The 24,929-nt window shown below is 41.7% G+C and overlaps 1 long non-coding RNA gene across 1 annotated transcript in view; it reads right to left on the reverse strand.

Moving 5' to 3' along the window:
• Window positions 1-2,030: 2,030 nt before the first annotated feature.
• Window positions 2,031-24,929, reverse strand: part of LOC101286967 (uncharacterized) — a 48,548-nt gene continuing 25,649 nt past the window's right edge. The window contains exons 2-4 of the long non-coding RNA XR_007477891.1: window positions 24,454-24,568; window positions 21,485-21,557; window positions 2,031-3,156 (exon numbers count right to left, since the gene is read on the reverse strand). This is a non-coding gene — a long non-coding RNA (uncharacterized LOC101286967). The remainder of the gene's footprint in view (window positions 3,157-21,484; window positions 21,558-24,453; window positions 24,569-24,929) is intronic.

Here is a 24,929-nt window from a genome sequence, read left to right on the forward strand (position 1 = left end):
ATCCCGGAGAAGCAGGTCACCTCAGGGGTGAATGGCTGACAAACACGACCAGAGAACAGATATGTAGAGCATGTGAGTGTCCTCTTGATGCCCAGAATTCAGTTGGTAGAAAAACTCAGCAGAGGAAGGATCTTCAAAGGATGAGGACTTAGGGTCATTTTACTTTAGATCATAAAAGGAAATATGACCTTCTTTGGTAATTAGAGGCTAGTGAGGCCTGGAAATCCTTAAGTCACCTTTGGAACCACGGTCTCTAACAAGAAGGATTTTGTTCATGTTCCACTCTATTTAAATGTTGGTGTTTTCACTGTGAAGTTCATTTTCTCAGGATAATATGGTGGGAGGAAAAGTGGCAGGACTCCCATTTGCGCCTAAGATATATACACTGCTGAGTTTCAGACCATCCTGATGAGCCAAAGAAGGGGACAGGCCATAACGGAACAACCACTGAGGAAGGGGCTTTCTGAATTATGGGGTTATTTGGAAATAGCAAGTGGAGGTTTGAAAAGGGTCCAAGAGCAATGAAGATGAAAGACTTGGGATCCTCCTTGTACATCACTCCCTGGCCCAGCCCATGAACTATGGGTCTGGTTAGATCTCTCAGGGCTGCAGGCAGAAACAAAAGGAGACATGAGAATATTGCTCCCAGTGTATTAGACCCGGGGAATTAAGTGTAGCCCAGATGGGAAGAAGGATCTTCTCTTCATTGCTGTTTGGATCCAACATAGAGAAGATTCAAGGGAGTGCAGAGCCACTTGGGAGCTACAGAGTTGGGGTCTGCACCTTGGGTATCACTTGGAGAACAGACAGTGCTGTCACCCAATGCCCTGGGATCAGTGACAGTACTGGAATATGGCCACTGAGGGGCTCTTCCATTGGTGCACATTGATTATGTAAGCCAGAGAAAAAGAATTTGAGATCAGTGTCTGTAGCCTCATGCAGTTTGGGGCAAAGACAAAAAATTTTGGTCATTACCCATGCTGAGCTCCACTGTACCTATTTATGCAGGTAAGACCTGAGGAAACTTGAATTAAATTTAGGACTCTCATTAGAATTGTGGTGATTCTGGGTTCTCCTTCAAAAATAGAGCCTGAGACGAGGTCTTGTGTGCGAGCAGTTTATTTGGGAAATGATCCGGAAAAGTGAGGCCAAGAGGGAATGGCAATACCAGAGTATATTATCAAGTTGGTCACTCTGAGTTACTAGGGCTTGACCCAGTAAGACCCTCTGAGAAGCCATGTAGAATATGCCTCATTTATCCACCAGCTCTCATCCCCCATTAGAAAAGAGATGCCCATTGGCTTTAACTCCCCCGCCCTTTCGGGTTCCATGTGCCTGAGTGGGTTTCCATAGTCATCTCACGGCGCAGCATTAGAGAAGTCCCAGGGCAGGAAGACATGATGCAGATGAAGTGAGGCGCTGTCAGAATGTTTGCACAAAGCTAGTTGCTACAACACCAGCTGGAGTAAAACGTGGGCTGAGAAACCTCGAGGATGTGCAGTGGCACACACACAGTGATACGGTACATCTCTTGCATGGCTTAGATCCACTCTCGTCCGACGTTAGTCCCATTCATCAGACAGCCTTCAGTGTGACGGCTTTCTACAGTCTCTACAAAAGACTTACAGGAGGCTTCCTGGAAAAAGCTATAGTCGCTCCTGATACAACCGGCATTGCAGGAAGGGGTCCCATAGAGTCAATCTGCTACCAGATGCCTGGCCAATACTTTCCCCATACCTTCACAAGAAACGGAAATTCTCAATTATGCGAATTGCAATTCAGTTTCAAGTAATAGATAACTGACCCAAAGTGGTTTAAACTAAAAAGGGAATTTATTGGCTCATCTAACTGAGCAGTCCAGGAGTAGATCTGGATTCAGATAGGGCTGGATGCAAAATATATGTGGTACTGTTGCCATAGAACAGAAGGAACTGATGCAAGGCAGGAAAAAAAACAGGTGCATATTACATCAACATTTTAAAATTTTGCCAATACAATAAATGAAAAAAATAGCATTTTTATTTGCATTTCCCCAACCACTGCTGGTCTAGTGGTTGAAGTGGAATTTGAACACAAGTCAGTTGACCCAGAAATTCATATTTTTTTTTACCAATATCCTACACTATATCTTTCACATCAGCTCCATTTGGAATCCTGAACTAGAAAAAGGCAGGAAAGAAAACACTGTCTATAAGATCTAAGAAGATGACAAAAGATTTAGAAATTCTGCCTGGGAAAATTTAATGGAAATGGGGATTTTCTCACTGTTAAATTTGTAAAGGCTATGAAATAATGTAACTTCTCAAGAACATTTAAGGGTTTAACTGTTGCCTTTTATTGACGGAGAATCATGAAAAGATTCTGACCAGCTGGCAGAAGAGGAAAGGAATTAGCCAGAGGGAATCAGTTTAGTCATAACAATTACATTTCTCAATAGAAAAGGTATAACACAGGGATGGGTATAGCAGACACACGTTGTCTGTCTACCCTGCATCCTCCCCGGTCATGTGGTCCTAACGCAACTGTGAATAGTGATGCCACCCTACCCTCAACTCAAGAGTGGTCATGCAGCCCAGGCTGACCAATGAATATGCTCATCCTTCTGGTCATGGTGAATGGTTCAAAGATGGGCATGTGATATAAGCAGAGTGATGATTAGTGAAGTAGAAATAGAAAGCACATAACATATTTAAGGAGATTTAAGGATCTATACCCAGGCCACAAAAAAGGAGAGAAAGGAAGACAAAAGCAGAAAATAAAATAGAAGTAATACAGTTACCACATGATTTCTGTAGTATGTAATAGAATGTGTATGCAATAGTGCAATTTTCTTTACTAGTCCAGCAAGGCAAATCTAAGCGGAGTCCTCCCCAAGACTTTTCTGCCAGAGTAACCAGAATACCTCTTTTTCATTGGGGTTGATAACCTGGCATCTAAAATCAGCATTATCCCTGAATTTCCAAATCATCTGAGCCAATAAATTTCCTATTTTGCCTGAGCTGACTTGTTCAGATTTCTGTTTTCCAACAAGAAGTTTTCGACCAATATACTAGCTCACTCTCAAAGCTGTTACAGCTCCTTCTTCTGAGTCTGTTTATGTGAGAGGCTTCGTGTGTGGAAGGACGATGGCCAGTCGACACCTTTAGACACCGGTCCCTTCACCAGGTCCCATGGAGAGTGTAATGGAAAGAAAAAGGAATGCAGGGAAGTGTGAGTCTCACTTCAGATTCCGGAAAGTGCATTCGTTCCCCCCACATTCCTTCCCCCCACATTCCTTCCCCCCACATTCCTTAAATATGATTCCAGAACCCGTAGGCGAAGGATATTTAAGTGATTTACAGTATGTAAGCTATAATCCTTTTTCCTTTGTCGCATGGGAAATGAAAAGTTGATTCCTATGTACAATCATTTAAACAAAACAGATTCTGGACCAAGTGTCAGCTGTTATGTTATCAGCCAATACTGTGCTTTTTAAACAGTCCTTCCTACAACTCGTCCATTAGAGCCAATTGATAAATCAGGATGTGAGTTGGAAGCAAGGCTGTGATGAATAAAGACTAACTGCAGCCCAATTAAAGCCTTTCTGAGGAACTTTGTAATGTGGGGTTTCAAAGGAACAAAAAAAGGAGCTGAACTGAGTCTCTGACCCAAAGGTGCTTAAGTTCCCTGGAGAAGGGGAGGGACATCAAACCACAAGAAGAATGGCCACCTTTTGTGGAGCTGCTTCTCCATGCTAGGCACGCTGCCTGCTTTATCCCACTTGATCCTCACAACTATTTTATAAAAGAGGCATTTTTAATCCATGGATATTCACATGGAGAAACAGAGGCTCACAGAAATCAAGGTTTGCCCAAGGTTGTATAATTGGTCCACGGAGGCTCTAGGAGTCAAGCTCAGTTCGAGCTTGTCCAAGGCCTGTGCTCTTCCCAAAAGCCTGTATTTTTTCCCACAGCATTATGTGGCCATGTATAGCTGTGTTTATTAACAGTTTTGCATTTAAGGCATTCCTTCCAGAACTAAACTTCTAGTTAAGACCTCTGAAGGAATCAAATCACACCCACAGTTATTACAGTATTGCTTGGTCTTCTTTTCTAGAAGGATGCTCTTCTAGAGGAATTGTTTACTGCCTTGAAATGCTCTCTTATAAAATCTCAGTTCAAAGGCTGTGTGTGTCCCAGTAAAAAAAAAAAAAGCTTTTAAATCTTTTGCCACCAGCTTAAATAGTGCATTATTGTCACTCACGAGTCATATCCTAATCTATGGTAAATCACACGATATACTCAATTTGTATTACAGCTAGTGCCCTAATTATATGTATCCTTAACTGTTTATACAATTGTGATGGAATCAATTCTATTAATTTTGCAGTACCCACAGATTTCCCCTCTTACCCAGTCTGCCAAAGAGATCCTGTAGTTAATTATCTGCTCTGTTCTCCTCCTTAGGAGACACGAGAAAATGAAAAAATTCCTCTAATTATTTTGTGCTTATTTGTGCCTCTATAAATCCAACCCTTCTCCAGAACTGAAGCACCTGGGACACAGCTTCCATAGCGCTGCACGACAACACCTGTGAAAAGCTAGCAGTACACCAGGTACAGAATCACACATGCCTGGCGGCGTGGCAAGGTGGGATGATTCCTGGAGCCTGACCATCCCTTATGTGCTCTTCACAGCATTATCAGGGGGATTACATGAAATAATATACATGAACATCCCTTCTTAACTACAAAACACTGTGCAAATGTGAGCTGTCCTAAACAGGTGGTGTGTGCAATGGAGATTACCTTTTGCCAGGGGGTAAGCATTTCAGTTTATATAACACTTTTCATTCCAGGAGCCCCAAACCCTTGTGAATATTATCCTAAGAAATATCACTTGAAATAAAGTGCACATAAGTAAACAGAGTCTAACAAACGGAGACACCAATTATGATGACAATGATGAAGGTCTTAAAAAAGATCGTCAATATTTTGACAAGTCAACTCTCAAGGATGCTGCCACTGTAATCACAACACCTTCTGAGGGGAAAAATCAATTCTCAACATTAAAGTTTCCCATCAGTGTTGACTGTTTGGGTGAGGGGGGAGGACGAGGGGAACAGAAGTGGGAAAACATTTTAAAACGTGAATTTTATTTCCCATAGCAGTATACATCAGAAAACTGAAATGTAAATCCGCGACTCTTTCAAGAGTTTCTTTTTGTTTTCCGATGGTAAAGGGGGAAAAAATAAACTGTCATTATCAGAATGATCAAATGCAGGGAGAAAAGAGGCAGAGGTAAGGAAAGCACCAATTACAGTGCTGCCAATCTGTGTGCATTGGGCTCCTTCCAAACAACAGTGCAAATGGATCAGAGGATGTGGGGAGGGGATGGTGCGGGTAGGGAAGGGAGAGCTGCCAAAATACAAGAGGGAGGCGGAGAGAAATTGCCCCCTGGCGCTCTGGCAGCAGTTTAATCAGCCAGAGCCCCTACATTCCCAGGCACCGCTTCCACTGTGTGTGTTCACTTGCGGATTTGGCTTCTGCCTCAGTCTCTTTGTTTGGGTAGCTAGGCATGAAAAAGAATCATCGGCAACCAGAGCTCCACTTGATTCCCAGTTCCTCTCTGGAAACTCTCTGTCCACTTAATTCCCAGTTCCTCTCTGGAAACTCTCTGTCCACTTAATTCCCAGTTCTTCTCTGGAAACTCTCTGTTGGCATCGTGTAATGTTCTGTGTAAAAGGCCAGGCTTTGGCAGGTCAGAAGAGAAATTTCAGACCCTCCATCAGGATCCTCATGGATAAAGCTAAGTCAATTCTTGGAAACTGACAGAAGAATCTGCACCTCTGGAATAATGTGTTGCCCCGGCATCTCACTGTTCTTGACAGTGACAAATAGGAACCCCTGACAAATGTTCCTCCCTCTCCTAGCGTATGCAATGACGGCACAGCTGTTTTCTCACTATAAGAAGACAGTTACTCCTCTCTCACTCCAGACTATAGCAAAAGTTCAACTTACACTAGTGATTGAACTACCATGTGTCATATGAACAAATACAAAAGAAATTCACCAGGAGATGCTCTAAGATTTCTAATCATTTTACCCACTTTCCAGTACCTAAATTTGAGCATGATGTTCACAAGTTTTTGAATGAGCAAAACCCAAGAAATCTGGATAGATATTGCATTACCTGCTCTTTTCAGAAATCTTCATGCAGGGTAATTTTAATCCCTGCCTTTTGTCCCCATGGGTCAGGGAAGCCACTTTGTCTTATTATAACTGCTTCGATTTGTATCAAGTACCTATTGGGTTCAAGATACATTGAAGAGTGCTCTGAGAGACATAAGAAAAACTGGAAGAAAGAATAAGTGAATAGACTTCCAGTAAACATGAAAGATTATACACATAAATTTGCCTTTCCCTTCCCAAACCCCTCTAAAATGACAGTAAAAATTAAAAGAAAAAGAAAACATGAACCTACAAAAACAAAGAAAAGAGAAAAGGAGATGACAGCAGATTATAGACAGCCACAATATTTTGGAAATGGAAACCCAAGGAGGGAAAGGAAAGGAGGTACGGGAGGAGGACTTAACCAGAAACACACCAGTTCATGCCTCAGAATCCCCAGAAAGTCTCAGGATTTGAGGATGCCAGGTGCCTCCCAAGGAAGAAATGCTGAGTGGGTTTGAAAGCAGGACAACTGACCGCAAGTTTTGTAAGGAGTGAGCAATCCCTCCAACCCCTCACCAGCCCTTTGTGGCCAGGCAGCCACAATCCCTGCCCCAGTGGAACCTCAGCGTTGTCCCCCGGACATGTCGTGCAGAGGTGTCTGGACTTGGGAACATCAGACACAGCTGACAACGGAGTGAGGCACCACAATTAAATAAGGAGACTGTGTGATAAATCACACAATAAACAGACAGTCCAACCAAATCCATCCCCTTCTTCATGGTAGTTCTCAGAAATATTGCCATTTAAGCTTCAGACTGCAGACAAGACAGGAGTTCCCTGGTGGCCTAATGGTTGGGATTCCGGGCTTTCACTGACGTGGCCCAGGTTCACTCCCTGGTCAGGGAACTGAGATCCCACAAGCCATGCAGCGCAGCCAAAAATAAAATAAAAATAAAAAAACAGAACTACCAATAACCAAAAGGACCTACTGTATAACACAGGGAACTATACTCAATATCTCAAAAAAACCCTGCAGATAGGAGAGAGAAAACTAGTCACAAAGAAGTAGGGATAAGAATGGCATCATCTTCTCAATAGCAACACTAGCATCTTGACCCTGGTTGACTCTCCTTCAATCCCACCCCACATCACTCCACATGCTTGGTTCTGCAGCTTTGACTTCATGCAGAGGCTCCCACAAAATATTAGTGTTTCCCTCTGTAAGTGCTTGGTATGGCGTATCCACCCAGCCCCCTCTTACCAAAGAAATGGCCTTGGTTCAACCTACAGAGATAATGAGGAACTGCTTTAGCAAAGGGAAGAACCAGCATGGATTGCTTCCCTGGTCTCTCTGCTCTTTGGATAGTACTTTACTCTCAGTTCCCTGTCCTCCTCTTGTGATTATAACCTAAAGTGCAACGATGGCAGCCAATCCCAAATATATTCCTGATTCCTGCAATGTAGCCAAAGACTGATTTCATCACCCTTTCCTTTTTTGCTGGTGATTGGAGGAACAAACGGATCATGGGCCTGGTTTGATGAATAAATATATGGCCTGGTGACATCTGGAGTGGCAGCCTGCCAGATCTGCAATTGGCATAAAACACACATAATGAACCTGGGGTGGAGACACTGGGTTTAGGGACCATAGATTTGGTATTACCTCACCATCCGGACATCAGCCTAGATTTCCCTTTCTTGGCTGCGTTCAGGGGCTAAATGCCAGCTCCTCATCAACTACGCAGTGGAGACAAGAAGATGATGCTTGGAAAGTCCACCATAGTTTAGGAAGCCTGCAGCAGCCAATTTGCTGTGTCCTTTTAATTAAAAAAAAAGAAAGAAAAAAGAAAAGGAAAGAAAAGAAGAATAATCTCATTGTTAGGTGACTGACGGAGAAGATGATTGTTTTTGCTTTCAGCAAACCAATGGAAGAGAAAGTCAACCCACATGGTCTGAAAAGGAAAATGAGAACCTCACTCATATACTAGGAAGAATTTAAGAAAGACAGTTTCCAGGCACTTGAATGGATACAACTCTGTTGTGCCTCTGGTTCCTGGATTTTGTGTTTGAGCTTGGTCTCTCTGCCTTTTGAACTTTCCACTGGTAAGGCCGGCCCCACCTCACTCATGAGGAGGAAATTTGCACATTTCCAGGTTCAGATGCTGAGTGAATCATGGAAGATAATGTTATTTGCAATAGAGGAGAAGCAGCCATTGAAGGAAAGAAGATGATAAGTTTGCTTGGGGGCATGGAGAGTTTGAGATACCTGCAGAAGGTTCAGGCTGAGGTTCCTGTGGACACTGAGAGTGTTACAAGGTAACTAGAAACCTAGATCCTGGGCTCAGGTGATCAATTAAGTTCAGTTCAGTAGATTTGGAATTCATTTAATTAGAGGATAAAGTTAAAGCCACAATCTTGGATAAACTCATCAGGGGCTAAGGTGAAGAGTTTAAAGAAAAAAAAAAAAGAAGGTTATTTCAGTCAGGGTAGAGCTAGATTATGCTGTAGAACAAATAATCCCCAAATCTCAATGACTTAATACCTCAAAGGTTTATTTCTCATCCATTCTTTATGGCAAGGATTGACTAGGAATGCTATTCAGTGTCATCTCACTCTGGGATTTGGACTGATGAACAACCACCCACCCGCAACATTGCTGGTCTCTGTAGCAGGTGGAAAGCTGGGTCTCATACTGGCAGTTAACTGTTGTAGCCCAGAAGTGACAGATATTGCGCCTGCTCATAATTCAAAGGCCAGAACTCATCACACAGCCCCACCCAACCACAAGGAAGGCAGTACTCGTCATCCAACCATGTGTCTGGAAAGAGAGGAGTGCTGACATCAGGAGCCACATTAATGACTACCCCAAGGCCCAGGACAGACTTTGTATAAACATGTCACTACAGAGATGCAAGAACTAAGAGTCGGCACAGAAAAAAGACCGGGAAAGAACACTTAGGCATAGGAGAAGGACCAAGAAAGCAAGAGTCATAGATGACCAGGAGGAAGGAAAGAGAGTGAAGAAAGGAGCAAGTCATCAATGCAGAAGTTTCTAATAGAAGGGTGCACCATGCACAGTAAGGCAGAGGGATTTAACACATCCAACTGGCTATCTCACAAGAGACCCTTCAAGATGGCGCTCATTTCCTTGATGATTTTCTCAGTCACAATTTCTGTCCGTCAGCCTAACCCTACCCCCACAACTAATCTTGATTATAATGATGTATACATAAGGCTGCCTCAGCCTGTGGCCACCAAACATTCTAAAGGTCTAATGATTTCATTCTTGTTAAGTAAACTTCTGCTTATGATTTGGCTTTCCTTGAAGGTCTATCTTCAGTAAGAGCCGTGTGTTAGTTATTGTATATTAGAGCATTTGGGACCACGTGACAACTCCACTGCTCATTTGGGTAAATTTAAAAGACAACATTCTGATTCATCAGTGGGATGAACATGGTATATATGAATCTCTCCCTAGATGGTTCCACCCTTGATATGCAGGTAAATGTATGATATGTAGGCAAACATAAGGCCTGCAAGCCCTATGTGCAATACTGACTTTTCTCTACAATGAGCATTTAGCAGGAAAAATCCAATAAAAATAAACTTCACGTTGAAGAGAGACAGAGGAAGGAGTACGAAGAATTCAACAGAGGAAAAGGAGTTAGGAAGTAAAGGAAATGGGGAAAAGAGAGACCCTGAGAGGAGATCGCAATTTCAGCAACCTAAAAACTTTGGTGGCCTTTTAATTTTTGCTGAATTTAAAACAGGACTACAATTGTTTGCAGACTATGAAGTCTACAGTTTGGCAAAGTTTAAGTTAAGGTTATTGATGGTGGGATGAAGTATCAAAACTGAACACATGTCAGAAGCCAAGTATATACCATATTTTTCTATTTCTAGAAACAAGCAAGCTGGGAATTATTAAATAAATTATAATAGAACCAGATTGTATATTTTAATATTACATATAACGTGCATTATAATATAATAAATTATAACAGATTATAATATGATGGAATATAATTTGGTCACCAAAATTAGATCATTAGATAGTATTAAATAGCACAGAAAAAAAAAATGGCCTCAGTAGAACGTTCAGTGGGAAAACAGCAGGGTTTTGAAATGTGTGTGCATTATTATACCCAGCTTGAGAAACAGAAAAGGCTAGAAGATCTCCAGAACGGGTGGGGAAGTAGTGCTGTGATTATGCTGATTTTTATTTTAGTCTTCATATTTTCCTGTGATTTTCAAATTTTCTATAATGAACTTAAAATTCCTTTAGATAATGTAAATGACTTGTATAGAGAAGCATGCTTCCACTAGCAACTCAGTTTTTCAATTATTTTGTTAGTTATATTGGAATTAAAACCTCATTAGATACATTAAATGTAGCATATTTAAATGCTCAGGGTATATATGTTCCCAACTGCTTTTAAAATGAAATTGTAATTAGATGGAATAAGAGAATTGAGACTAGAAAAGCTCTCTGAGGGTAATGGCAAAGGCATGAAATGCCCTATTTCAAACATTATAAAATACCATACAAATGGTAATCTTGTGAACATATTTTGCAGAATGCAATACATATAAATTAAAACTTGACTTTAGATTGTCTCATAAGTTTTAGTATGAACAGAAAAAGTTTTCTAAATTTCAAATTAAGCTCAAGGTTTATTTTTACAATATATGAAAATGAGATGATAAGCAAACCAATACTGAAAATAAGATTATGGAGAAAAGAGTTTACCTGCCTAAGAGAATATACGATTGTCAAATAGTGGAACCATCCTTTACATATTTACAATATATGTGTTAATTAACAATTAATACTCTAAGTACAGTTCTAAGCTCCATTTGGGGATGCAGAAGAAATGAAGAGTTTCCTCCCTTCTGATGAATTCTGCTCTTTCTGCAAAGACTGAAGCAAGTCATCTGAGAGTAAGGGGGCAGTGTGAAGCTCAGGGAGCAAGGAAGGTCGAGAGGCTCAAGGTAACTTTGCAGAGAATAGGAGGGTGTGTCCACCAGAGAAAATGCTATATTGCCATGGCTTGAAGGTCTCGACCTAGCTTTGGATTGAGATTATTTCAATGATATAATTGAATGATCTCACTGAGCAAGATGGATTCCTAGGGTGCAAAGAGAACACAATTGTATTCTTCACCCCCAACTGCCCATTTGAATTCTCTTTTTTGAGCCAGCTCTTCCTTACCTTTCAGATGAAATATTAGGAAGATCTTCTAACTCTCTGATCATCTCAGATAATAAAATGTCCTCTGGTCACTTCATCCCCAAATCACAGCTTCAGTTTATAAATTAATATGCCAAGAACTATTGCAACAAAACTCCAAACTTCACTGCAAGCTTGGATATGCTTTAGAACAAAGGGCCTGCCGTGGGGAATGAGGTTTCACCTCTATTTCCCCATTAGTGCTACTCCTCCCGACCCCTCTCCGATCTCCCACCATTTGGCTACCAAAAGGTCTTCCAAGATGGAGCAGAGACAGCAGGAAGGTAAGCGGAAGGAAGGCCTTATCTGACTGACACAAATATAAGTTGGTGTAGCTTCCCTCTGGTTCTGGCTGCTGTTTTAAGCTGGCATTTTTTCTCTCATTCGAGTATCTGTGGCCTCCCAGAAACCCGCCTGCTGGACCCTTCCAATTGGAATTCCTTTGCCTCAGGCAGTGCCTCTCCTCTAACCAGCCACCTACAATCCCTCTCTGCTTGTCTACCTAGTAGAACCTCCAACCCCTTTTTGCTGAGGACATCTCATTGACTGCAGGAAGTCCTTTGGGTCACAATTCCTTTTAAACAACCCAGACTCACATTCCTTCTGTGGGTTTCACATTTGGTCCTTGGAAAAATACAGCTTTGGCCTGGCATAGACCAGAATGTGGTTATTTCCTAAATGCAGCCCTCGGCTGTACTGACACAGTTCATTTCAGTCAGCCCCTCATTAAAGACTTTCTTCCTGGGCTTCCCTGGTGGCGCAGTGGTTGAGAGTCTGCCTGCCGATGCAGGGGACATGGGTTCGTGCCCCGGTCTGGGAAGATCCCACATGCTGCGGAGCGGCTGGTCCCATGAGCCACGGCCGCTGAGCCTGCACATCTGGAGCCTGTGCTCCGCAACGGGAGAGGCCACAGCAGTGAGAGGCCCACGTACTGAAAAAAAAAAAAAAAAGACTTTCTTCCCTAGGCATGAATCTAATGCCTGTCTGTGTCCCCCAAGCTTCAAAACATACCTGTCAAAGATGCCTGTGAAGCTCCCACGTGGCTAAGGTATGGGGAGGGAGGGAGTGTCACATAGGAAGAACTCACAGCTCAAGGTAAGTGAAAGATAAAACTCATAAAACCTGTTTCCACCCACTTTCTTCACAAGTCATGTATAGGTGGGCCGAATGATTTGCCTCGGAATATGATAGTATTTGGCATCCTTGGTCTTCGGGCCTCAGTGAAAACTGGAACAGAGGATTCTATTCTACTTTTATCTTCCCTCTGTGCAATTTTTTCACTACTGCTCAGCCTCCCAGTTGAAGAGAAACAAGATGGTTGGGATCACGTTATGTCAAAGAGAAATGATGAAAAATAGAGCAGCAAGGGGATTTGGGCTCTGGTAAGAGTGACTGAATTGATGCAGCATGGAACCAAGGCCGGATAAGGAAGGAAGTAAAGGAGGTCAGTGGACTAAATGGTTCAGGAGGCTGAAGAATGAAGAAGGAATGGCTGAGTAAACATTCTGGAAAGATACTTTTAGCAGTTGATTGACTAAAGGGAATGGAGATGAGAGCAGTTGAACAGTCTTTGGGGTTTGGAGCCTTGTGGACTGGTCAGTGATTATGGAATTATTGGCAGGGTTGGAGTACTGGAGAGGAGAGCTGGTTTTCAGACCAGAATGATGAACTCTACTTTGTTGAACAAGCTGAACTTGAGAGGTTAGTGAGACATCCAGGTAACGTGACTGGAGGGTTGGAGCTCAGAAGAACAGCATGGTCCATGATGTGCCTTTCAGAGTTAGGACCAGAGGTAATTTTGGGAGTCACAGGATTCAATGATGTCTCCAAAGGAGAAAGTAGAAAGACTGAATGCAGAAATCAAGGACCACTTGGGAAATGCATCTTGTTTGAAGAAAGGGGCATAAAAAGAGACGGTTAACAGAGAAGAAATAAAGCTCTCTGCCATCCCAGAGAAAGAGCTGCATCTGGAAGTCAGGCTAATCTGTTCTGAAGAGTGCTTCATCCAAGAATACCCTTTCTTCTGCTTCCTTTCTAATCACATTTATTGCCTGATTATGCAGCTAAATCTCCTCCTACCTCTACGCTTAGTTTCCACATCCATAAAATGAAGTTAGTAACACTTTCTGCCTCTGGGGCTGTGGTGAAGATATAGTGAAACAAAGGGTGACACGCCTGGCATAGAGTATAAACCCAGCAGATGTGAGCTATGATTATTATTATCATTTTTTCTCGTATCTGTCTCTGCTTAATCAATAATTACTCCTTTACAGGATGAGTCTATCGAACTTGTTTCCAAAGGCTTTGTCTTTTTTTGCCTCTCCGTTAGCTCCTCCCTCTAATGCGAACGGCACTGGGAAAGAGAGAATAACTCAAATGTCGCACTCCTGATGCCCTGGCATGGTTAGGATAAATATGCTGCCATAACCACACTGGTTTGATTTTCAAATCTAATGTTCAGAAGTCACTATTCCTCTTAGGGACTATGCCTAAGGTTTAGACACATTGTCCCCAACTGGACGATGATGGCTGAATTATGACATTTATTTACTGTATTAGTTTTCTATTGCTGTGCAACAAATTACAACAAACTTGGGGGCTTAAAACACCACTTCTGTCTTAGTTCACAGTTCTGTGGGGCTGAAATCAGGGCACTGCCTGGGTAGGTTCTCTGCTCAGGGTCTCACAGGGCTAAAATCAAAAGTCAGCTGCAGTCCTCATCTGGGGCTCAGAGTCCTCTTACAAGCTCACTAGTGTTTGGTAGAATTCATTCCTTTGTGGCTGCAGGACTGAGGTCCCTGTTTTCTTGCTAGTTTGTTGTCTGGGGATCTGTCTCAGCTTCCAGAGGCTGCTCCTTTCCACTGGCAGTTCACTACATAGCTGTACGTATTCTTCCAGGCCAGCAGGAATGTTTCTCTCCGATGTTTTCCTTTGCTACCAGTTGGAGAAAACTCTGCTCCTAACAGACTCGCCTGATTAGAGCAGGCCCATCCAAGAGAGTTTCCCTTTTGCCGTATAACATACCCTAACCACTAGACTGATGTCTCATCATTTTCATATGCTCCGCGCACACTCAAAGAGGAACGGATGATACAAAGGCAAGGGTCACCGGGGGTGGCCTTCGAATTCTGCCTCCCACGCTCACTTATGGAACAGCAACTATGTCTCATGCACTGCCCGAAGTACCGTGGGTACACGATAGATTAGATATTGCCTTTCAGTTGCTCGTCCTCTACCCCCCACTGTCCAACACAGGAGCCCCTGCCACATGTGGCTATGTAGCACTCAAACATGGCTAATCCAAATTGTGGTATGCTGTAAATGAAGCATGCACACTGGATTTCAAAGAACTAATACCCCCCAAAACCTGTGAAATATCTATTAATATTCATGTATTAAATACATAGCAAATTGATAATATTCAGGATACATTGGCTTCAAAAAATATATCATTAAAACTAATTCTACCTGTTCCTTTTTACTTTTTTAAAGTGTCTACAGTTGAGCCTTGAACAACGCAGGTTCGAACTGGGTGGGTCCATGTATACACAGATCTTTTTCAATAGTAAGTAAAACAGTATTACATGGTCTGTGGTTGGTTGAATCCACAGATGCCAAGGAACCTTGAAAAGGGAGGGCCGACTATAAGTTATACACAGATTAACCCCCTGTGGTCAAGGGTCTACTGCTTAAGAAAACTTAAAATCACAAATGTAGCTGGACAGTACCGGTCTAGACCAAGAAAAAGACAAGCACTTCCATGTGTACCAGGTGCCAACAGAGGAGAAGCCAATGATGTTTTGGGCACACAAGGAGGAGTGGTCAGTTCAGCTGGGGAAGAGAGAGCAAATAGGAAAGGCTTCCATTGCTCGGCTTCCCATTCACAGCAGACGAGGTAGAGCACACTGGTCCTTTTCCAATAGATAGCAATTTATATAAAACTGCAAAGCAATTACTAGTGACTTTTTAATTTTAGAAGGCACACTTCAGAGCAAGATTTTAAAACAAATGCAAATGCCCAAATACAAGTGAACACTTCCTGACAAACTTTTAACTGTTCTCCATCCAGCTGCACTTTCCTCTTTTCCTTGGACCCCAGCAGACAGAGCCAAGTCTCTCTTTGAGCTATTTTGTAGGGTGAGAACTTCAAGGCTGTCATCATGGAGAGAGGAGAGTGGCCTGTCTTCCAAAGTCCTCGCCGGCAGTGATTCTCTGGCTTTTAATCTCTTCGATAGAGGGCGGCTATTACCAGCTTAATTAGAGAGCAGTTAATTACCCTCTTGGCCCTCCCAATTAGTTCAAAGAGCTGTCTTTGGCTTCCTTGACTTATGGCAAATGAGAAAAAGAAATGCTGAAATGTGATTTATAACATTTTGTCTATTATGGTCTTCATTCCCATTGGGAGATTCCCTGTCAATTATCTTTTTAGACTATATTCCACTTCCTATAAAGACCCCTGTAAATAATGTGTACTCAGACAAATGCTTTTATATGCAAATAGTTAATACCCTTTAAGCACATGTTATATATCAGATGTGCTCAGCACTTACATCATCTCATTTAATCTTTACAACTCAAAAAGGTAACAATAATAGTATGATACTAACAATTATTGAGTGCTTGCTAGGTGCCAGTTACTTTTCTAATCTCTTTTTATTTGTGATGAAGTTAATTTAAGGATTAAATGAGATAAAATATGGGAAGTGCTAAGAATAGTGCCTGATACCAGAAGAAGTGCTCAATAAGTGTTAACTAATATTTAATCCTCACAAAGGTTTTGTGTCATCAATATTATTATTATTTCTATTGCAAAATAAAGGTAAGTAAAGTGAGGCTTAGAGGGCTTAAATTCCTTGCCCTATATCAGTGTAACAGAATCACCTGGAGGGCTTGTTAAAAAAGACTGCTGCCCCCACTCCCCACCCCGCCCTTGAGTTTCCGATTCAGTGGGTCTGGGGTGGGAGGCGGGAATGTGCATTTCTAGCCAGTTTCCAGTGAGGCCCATGATGATGCTCAGGGATCTCACTGCTCTGATCACACAGCTCATAAAGACTTCGCCTCTGCTGCCCATGCTCTTCACTACTCAACAATCCCTCTTTCCACCTTGTGTTAATGAAGCTTAAAGTGTCTAAAAATCAAGCTAATGTCAGAACTCAGACAGCTTTAAAGAAATTATAAGAGTTTTAAAGGACAGTATAAAATGATTGACTCAAACTACATACTGGGAAATCCTGAACCAAATAGGGCATCAGTTCTTCTGAGGACCATGCTATCCATAAATGCCCATTAGTAAGGGCCTTTGCTCACTTCCAGCCACCATATATACCAGCAAAGATGAGTACTGTCTCGTCTAAATATGCATGTAGATGGGTTCTTTCCATGCAAATTATGGCTCGTTCTTATCATCTTCATGATAAGGGTTTTCTCCAGAGTGGAAAGGAGGGCTATGGGATTGAGAGGAATTCACAAAGGTTTTAGTTAGAATACCAATGTTTTTGTTCTTTAAAAAAAATGTGAAACAATTCTGGCAAAATGTTGAGATTTGTTAAAGCTCATTGATGAGTACACAGGTGTTTATTATGTTATTCTCTAAATTTTTCTGAATCTTTGGACTATTTTTTAAGTATATATATTTAAAAGACCCTATGCCTACTAGTTAGTAGGGAAATCTCATAATGGAAAAACAGACACAGACCCAATTCCCATAGGAGTCACTCTCCAGTGAAGGAGGTGACCCTGAATCAAACAATTATAGATAGAGTTTCAAACCGCAGTTTGTTTTACAAAACTAAGGTTTAGAGTACAAGGAAAGCTTTCAACTCTGGTACCTGACCTAGACTTGGAGTCAGGGAATGCAGAAGTTCAGCTATGAGCCGAAGGACTTGAAAGTGTTGACCAGGAGCAAGTGGGTTGGGGCACAGAGAACACTGTAGAAAGGCCAAGTGCTGGGAAGGAGCAAGGAGTTTTCAAAGGAATGAAAGCGTGTCTGTGGGTCTGAAGAGCTGGGAGCAAGTAAAAGGGTGGCATAAGACGCAGCTTAAGAAACAGGCAAGGGGCAGGTCATGCAGAACCATATTTAGGATTCTGGACGTGATCAGGGCCCTAGCAGAATGTAATGTGCCTTCATGGTCACCTGGAAATAGGTTGAAACTATAAATATTAAAGCCTCGACTACTAAGCATCTATAGTTTAACAAGTGGTATACTGGCAAACTGGCTTTCCAAATTAAAAAAAAAAAAAATTCCTGGTTGAAGTGTTTGCCTATGTCTGTGGTGGAAATACTCCCTCCATGTCTGATTTCAGGTCACTCACGTGATATTACAGAAGAGATGTGTAGCCAGAGCTGATACAAGCTGGCTTCTGTTCACCACCATATTGTAACTTAGTTCTAGACACATTCTAAATGGAAATGATATTGTGTACTTTGGTATTAGTGAGAAACAACAGTTGTTGAGAGCAGATAGAATAGAATGCATTTTTTTCACAGAGAATATAAGATGTTCTCATTTCCTGAAACAAGTCACCACAGTGAATTTTAGGTTTTGTCACTTAATGGAATCAAATCAGAACCGACCATGATTTCAATCTAACCTTGAGTTTATAAGCTTCGTTCATCCTTTGTTTCCTCATGCATAAAATGTGGAATCCCTTGAAGGGATAAAATCTTTATTATTTTATGAAATGAGGTCTTTTATAACCAAGATCTAAGTTATGCCCATTAAGGGTTATAGCTTTCTAGTTTCATTGTCAGGGTGTGGGGACACAAAAAATCAACCATCTGCTGCTTGCTAGTGGTTTCTGACTCATAAATCAAAATTTCCCTCTTCTCTGTATGTCAGAGAATCACCACTGACGTTGGTTAAGTGATTTGACTTGGCATTTTCAGCACTTAGTCCTTAGCCTACTATGAGAAGGCATCTTTTAGGTCAAATATCCGTGTAACTAATGCAAGCAGTCTTTATGTCCAAAATTTACTCCACCAGGACTTGGAATTAATTCTATAATTAAAATGTTAGACGCCTGATTTCCTACAGCTACTCTTGATGATATCCCACTGTGTATGAGGGCCTCTGGAATCCCTGACTTTCTAAAGAAGTTTAAAAAAAATCAGTATTATCTCATGAATCCCAATTTGGTACACCATAGGTATTTATAAACCAGATTATACAGAAGGGAGAATTTCCTGATTGTGAAGTTTTGTTTTGTTTTGTTTCTTTTCAAGAGTGGTCTCCTTAACAAAGGGTATAAGACAGTATCTTCCAGCATCATTGGCAAGGGGCTATGATAATTTCCCTTGTAAAATATTCCTGTATGATTCATTTATTTCATGAAATAAAAGTGAATGGTGGCACACACTTGCATGGAATATAGTTTGAAATCTCTCCAAGGACTGCTATTACTTTAAAAACATTCCATTACAATATTTATCGTGAACTCTTATTCATTCAAGCTTGCTGCAAGGGCTGTACTTGGAGCCCCAAAGAACCAAGCAGGAGCACATGGCCACGTATTGGCCATATTACTCTGAGAAACTTTCTAAATTTTTATTCTAGACATGCACTTTCATACATATCCCAAATGAGGGAAAACAGCAGAATGAATCACCAGGTACCCACCACCTACTTCAATAGTTATTGATTCATGGCTGATCTGGTTTTATCTTTACCCCACCCCCTTTTCATTCATCCAACCCCACACTGGATTCCTGAGAGCTTTCAAAGGAAGTTGTGGAATCTTAGCCTGTGGCAATAACAACTGCTCACATTCCTTCCTGGAAACTAGACTTTCTTGTAACCTTACAGTTTCAGCACAGCCATCAAAGAAGGAATGAACACATTTTCCAAGGCATTCTATTTACATGCTCCGGGTTTTTCATCAATCATGTAAAACAGAGTGACATTTTCAATTCAAACTAAAGTGACTCATCAAGCCAGAGGGACGGGTCATTGAGGACATACGACACCTTCCAGTTTAACCTGCTCTTTGACTGTGAACACCTGTGTAGTCATCTTGCCATAAATCTCTCCCTGACCTTTCTGTAATGAGAGACCCTGTTTACATAATCCTGAGCCTTACCAGTACAGTAAGAAATGATTTCAAAATTTATTGCAGGAAACCTCAATTTTTGGAAAGTATAGATTTATATCAAATTCAACAGCAGGTCCATACTTTTACTTTAGAAGTAAAGCAAGCCACCGGGAAAAGCAATGGGAGAGAGTTTGATTCTTTCGACTAGAAATTTTTCTTAAAGAAACAATCAAGCAGTTCTTCAAAAATGTATGTTAGGGTGTTGAGTGCGGTAGATTGAATATATAAAAAATATTGGAAACAATTAATTATGCAACAATAGAGGATTGTGGAAATAAACTCTGGAACATCCACACAGTGGAATATTATGAAGCCTTGAAGAATAATGGGGAAATGTTTGTGATATATTAAGTAAAAGAAAAATGTTATCTTTAATAAATAAAGTGCTAAATAATAGATGGAAGAACCTATAGATTAAAAGAAACTTAAGAGAAATATTAACCAATTGCAGTGTACTGTATTGTCCTTGTAAGTCTAAGCATGCATACGTGGGCATAGAACTGAGGAAATCTGAACAGTGACCAGTTATTGAAAGATACTATGGGTTTTTTTATAACTATTTTTTAAATGTAATAGTGGTATATTTTTTTAAGTTCTATGTTTAGAGATGAAATGCTATGCTGATGGGGTGTAAGGCTATAGATGAAACGAGTTAACAAAATTTGAGGGTTCATTACACTCTCTACATCTGCACATGTTTAAAATTATGCACTGTGAAAACATGTTTAAGTTTGAAAACAGTATACACTGTGACTCTGTTTATTAATTTTAGCTATCTTTTTTCTCATTCTGTATGAAACATGATAATCTTTAAACACTTTTTGTAATAAATTATTTAACAAATTGAACGAATGAGACAGGAACGAATGGGGGCAGGCACAACCGTTAAAAGAATGACACAGCCATTGAGAAAAACGGGATACGACAAAGACTGGTAAAAACCGACCAGGCCCAAGATGGCAGAAGATTCGACCTCCAGGAGACCTTGAGCCTGAGCATCTGCTCATTGTAACACATCAGCTAAATGACACCCCCACAGGCACCATGGCAGCTCTGAGGCTGACCATAAAAGGCCAAAAAGTGGGCGGTAGTCCGATTTCTGAAGTCCCCACCCCTTCCCCAAAATAGTTAGAATATTCCTCCCACTCCTTAGCATATGAAATTACCCAGCCCATAAAAACTAACAACTCCATACCCCGGGGCCGCTCTCACTTTCTGATACAGCTGGCATTATGCCTGTGGAATATGTCTGTCACTAATAAACCTGCTTTCACTTTACTTTCGCTCGCTCTTGAATTCTTTCCTATGAGAGACCAAGGACCCTCACTTGGTGGCCTGTCCCAGGAACTCGCCCGAGACTTGGGACATGACCATTCTCTCACTCCCCCTTCTCCTGCAACACTAATTTATGATAGACGTTAATCACCAAAATTTTGCCATTTTCTCATTTTTGCTAGTAAACCACTGTGTTCATAAACTGTTAAAAATAGCAATCTAAGATGAAGTCACATATTGTCTCAAACTAAATTTGGTGATCTTCTATTGACCTAAGGCCCATACACCAGTTATGAAGTGACTTTTATCCCGTGGCCTGGGAGCAATTTATGCCTGAAACAAGCAAAGAGACAAGCACAACTCTTTTGAAATGCTTGGCTTTCAAGTTTCAATACGAAGCTAAACTTTCATAAACAAAACAAGTAAGCAAACGGAATCTCCTAACAGGTGAGTGTAGAGAAACAAACAAAAACTTATTTTATATAAATGATTTGAATAGTCTATAACATTTTAGGGACAATTCTGCCCAAACTGATAAGAAAATGCAATTTTTCCAGGTACCAATTTTGCTTTTGCTTTGTTAAGGTGGCAGGATTTATCTTATGTAGGAAAAACTAAGTCACCAAGACATTGAACTTCCAAGCTCCTGAAAGATGCAGTTAAGCCTGAAATGGGCTTTCCAGAAAGTGACCACAAGCATACAAAATGGAAAAAGGAAAAATCACATATAAAGTACTTACCATATCAGAACCCCTGTGGATAGGTGTGTGGCGCTTTGTAACTTGATCCTGCTTAAAAACTCAACCACAGACCCTGTGTGCAGGAAAGAGAACAGTCTGGAAACTGGATTTTTGTGATCCTGCTTGAGTCCTCCAAGGCTCCAAATTGTTTAACTGACTAGAAAATTCTGCTTCGCTTCTAGTATTGGTCTCTCCTCCCTGGCCCTCTCAACTACAGGCCCTGAGCCCCATTTGGGGTAATTTAAGTTCTGTCCCACTCACGCTCCTGAGCCCAAGTTCATCCTCTGTCCTGGGTGAGTCTCCACCCCCCCCAGAGAGTGGGGTCTGGAATGGGCCTTGCTGCCCTGTTGCCAGATGGGTACAGGCAGCAGGAGGCTTCTCCCCTCACTCCTTCTCCCATGGCACCTCAGGACTTCTGTTTTGCTTTCCTGACTGCTCCCCTGGTCAATACCCAGAAAGAAGCCCTGAGTCTCAGCCTTCTGCCCCCAGATGTGACCCTTATCCTTCTTCCTTTAGTAACTGCAGGCTGAGGTCTGGCTCCCTCTATGAGGGACCACCTGGAAGCACACTGCCCCCTGGTGGATGCCATTCTTCCTGCTTGGAGATCCCTGCAGCCAGCCCACCCCTCATGCCAGGTGGCTACCCAAATATCTCCTTAAGTGGGGATTAAACTGTAATTTGCCACACCTGTAAAAAACATAATTAGAACTGTGGGACGTTCCTCGGTGGTGTGCCAACTGATACATTTTTAGGCTTTCTACAAGTTGTACTGTTAAACACTGTCATTATTAAAATTGGCCGCTGAGCCTGCGCGTCCGGAGCATGTGCTCCGCAATAGGAGAGGCCACAACAGTGAGAGGCCCGCGTACAGCAAAAAAAATAAATAAATAAATAAAATAAAATTGCATAAACTTAAAATTAACTTACATTAAAAACAAAGGCCATAAATACTCAAAACTCATCCCTTCTTAATAATCTTACTAAATTTTACTATTTTCTATGCTCGTGAGTTATTTATATCTATTGGTATCTGGGTGGTGGAAATTACTCCACTTGTCAAATCATAGTTGAATTGCAACCAGAGGTTGGCTATGGATACAAGAGTTCAGAAAAAATCAATGAAGACATTTAGTGTGAATCAACTGGCTATATGGAATTTAAAATAAAAAGCATTGGGGCTTCCCTGGTGGTGCAGTGGCTGAGAGTCCGCCTGCCGATGCAGAGGACACGGGTTCGTGCCCCGGTCTGGGAAGATCCCACATGCCGTGGAGCGGCTGGGCCCGTGAGCTATGGCCGCTGAGCCTGCGTGTCTGGAGCCTGTGCTCCACAACGGGAGAGGCCACAACAGTGAGAGGCCTGCGTACCGCAAAAAAAAAAATTAAAAATTTAAAAAAAATAAAGAGCATTGTATATTTTATTATTATTTATAAATGGTGTGCTGCATACCCTTTACATCAGTAAAATTTATAAATGGACATAGTTTTTTTTTCTAGAGAGCTAATTGTTAAACATTTTGAAGCACACTACAGTGTCCCTTCCTCCCACTCCAGGGCCAGTTGTAGAGTCTCATTAATTCTCCCAGTTCTGCAAACACCCCATTACTGACTTTGAGAGCTGGTTGGAGGGTGGGAAGCTCATACTCCCACCCCTACCCTCACCACCCCCAATTAATCCTGTCCAAGTGGAGGGACATCATTAGCATACCACACCTGGCCTCTTCTGCTTCCTGACACATTCCTTCCCTGCGGAAGGTGAACTGACTTCCCTGGTTGGTGAGTTTAGAAGGAGAAAGAAATCATGCATGGCCTAGCTCCTGCTTCTGTTCCTTTTCTTAGAAGCCACCCACAGGGGGCCTCTCTCTCCACATGGGGAAGTCTGCCATATTCTGGTATTGCCTGAGGCTGATGAGCAAGTTGGTCAAACTCTGGAGTTTGGTATTAAGAAGCCCACTTGCTCAAAGATAGAAGCTATGCTCTGTAAAGTAGCATTGATCATAATGAGGGCCATATATTGGCCTCCATCTGCTAACTCCTTTGTCTTATTTCTCACTGGTTTAAAAACTGAATGGGGAAAAGAAATGCTATTTACTGGGTCCCTCAGAAACTCACAAAGGCTCCTCTTCCATCAGCCTTTGCTCCTGAGGTCACAGAATGCCTTGTGGCTGTACCCATTTGTACTGGTATGCATGAGCCTTTTCTAAGATGAGAAAACTTGACTGGCAAATTTATTTGATTCTAATTCCTTTTATTACCTATACGTGTATGTGGAATAATAATGCTTACATAGTTGAGCACCTTGTATATGCCAGATATTGTACATAGGAAAACAGATCTTAGAAAGCAAGTATCAATGACCTAGAGTGTTAAAGTAACTTTCCCAAGGTCACAAAGTAACAAGCTAGTTGTCTGATTCCAAGGCCCTTGCTCTTTCCAGTACATTTTCCCTCATTCCCCTTTTCCTTCTCTTTCCTCCCACCCCCAGCCCTCTAGTCTTCCCTCCTCTCCTCTCCTCTCCTCTCTCTCCTTCTCTCTTTCACCCATCCATCCTTCCACTACTACCTTCCCCCATTTCCACATTTTCTAGCCCTTTGACACTACAGAAAACTAAGACAGTATCTGAAATCTCGGAGGATTTTTTTTTTTTTTTTTTTTGCAGTGTGCAGGCCTCTCACTGTTGTGGCCTCTCCCGTTGCAGAGCACAGGCTCCGGACCCGCAGGCTCAGCGGCCATGGCTCATGGGCCCAGCCACTCCGTGGCATGTGGGATCCTCCCGGACTGGGGAACGAACCCGTGACCCCTGCATCGGCAGGCGGACTCTCAACCACTGCGCCACCAGGGAAGCCCTCTCAGAGGTTTTTATACATATATATAATTTTAGAATTTATACATATAATTATATATAACTCATATATAATTATATATAAATTCTAAAATATAATAAAAATAAATAAAAATTCTACAAAATCTTACCCCAACAGCTGGGCCCTCAAGAAACTTGGCGGCAGGCATGAGGAAAACTGTGGCTGTCTTTTTAGTATCTTCCTCGGGTTTCTCATGAGCAATGTCCAGCATCCCATTCAAGATCCTGGGGGAGGAGGTCAGAAAGAAATGAGTGTGTGTCGAGAGAGACCACAGGATTGCATCAAGCTAGAGTCTGTGCAGGCTTGACCAAGGGGGCTGGGCTCTACGTGGAAAATGCAGCCTTACCTCAAATGGAGTGTTTTCTGTTACCTCCACATCAAGCTTTCTTTCCCTGGGGTCAATAGTTGTGCAACAGTTTCAGAGATTGAGCAAACAGTTTAGAAATTATTTGGGGAATGATTACAGGAAGGGGAAAAATAAATACATATATATACACATATATACCTATTATATATATTAAAAAAATGCATTCTCTATGGGAGGTAACATCATCCCCAAGGGGGTGAAAATTTGTTCTCAGGGGA

The sequence above is a fragment of the Orcinus orca genome, chromosome 6 (assembly GCF_937001465.1).
Source record: "Orcinus orca chromosome 6, mOrcOrc1.1, whole genome shotgun sequence".
NCBI lineage: Eukaryota > Metazoa > Chordata > Mammalia > Artiodactyla > Delphinidae > Orcinus > Orcinus orca.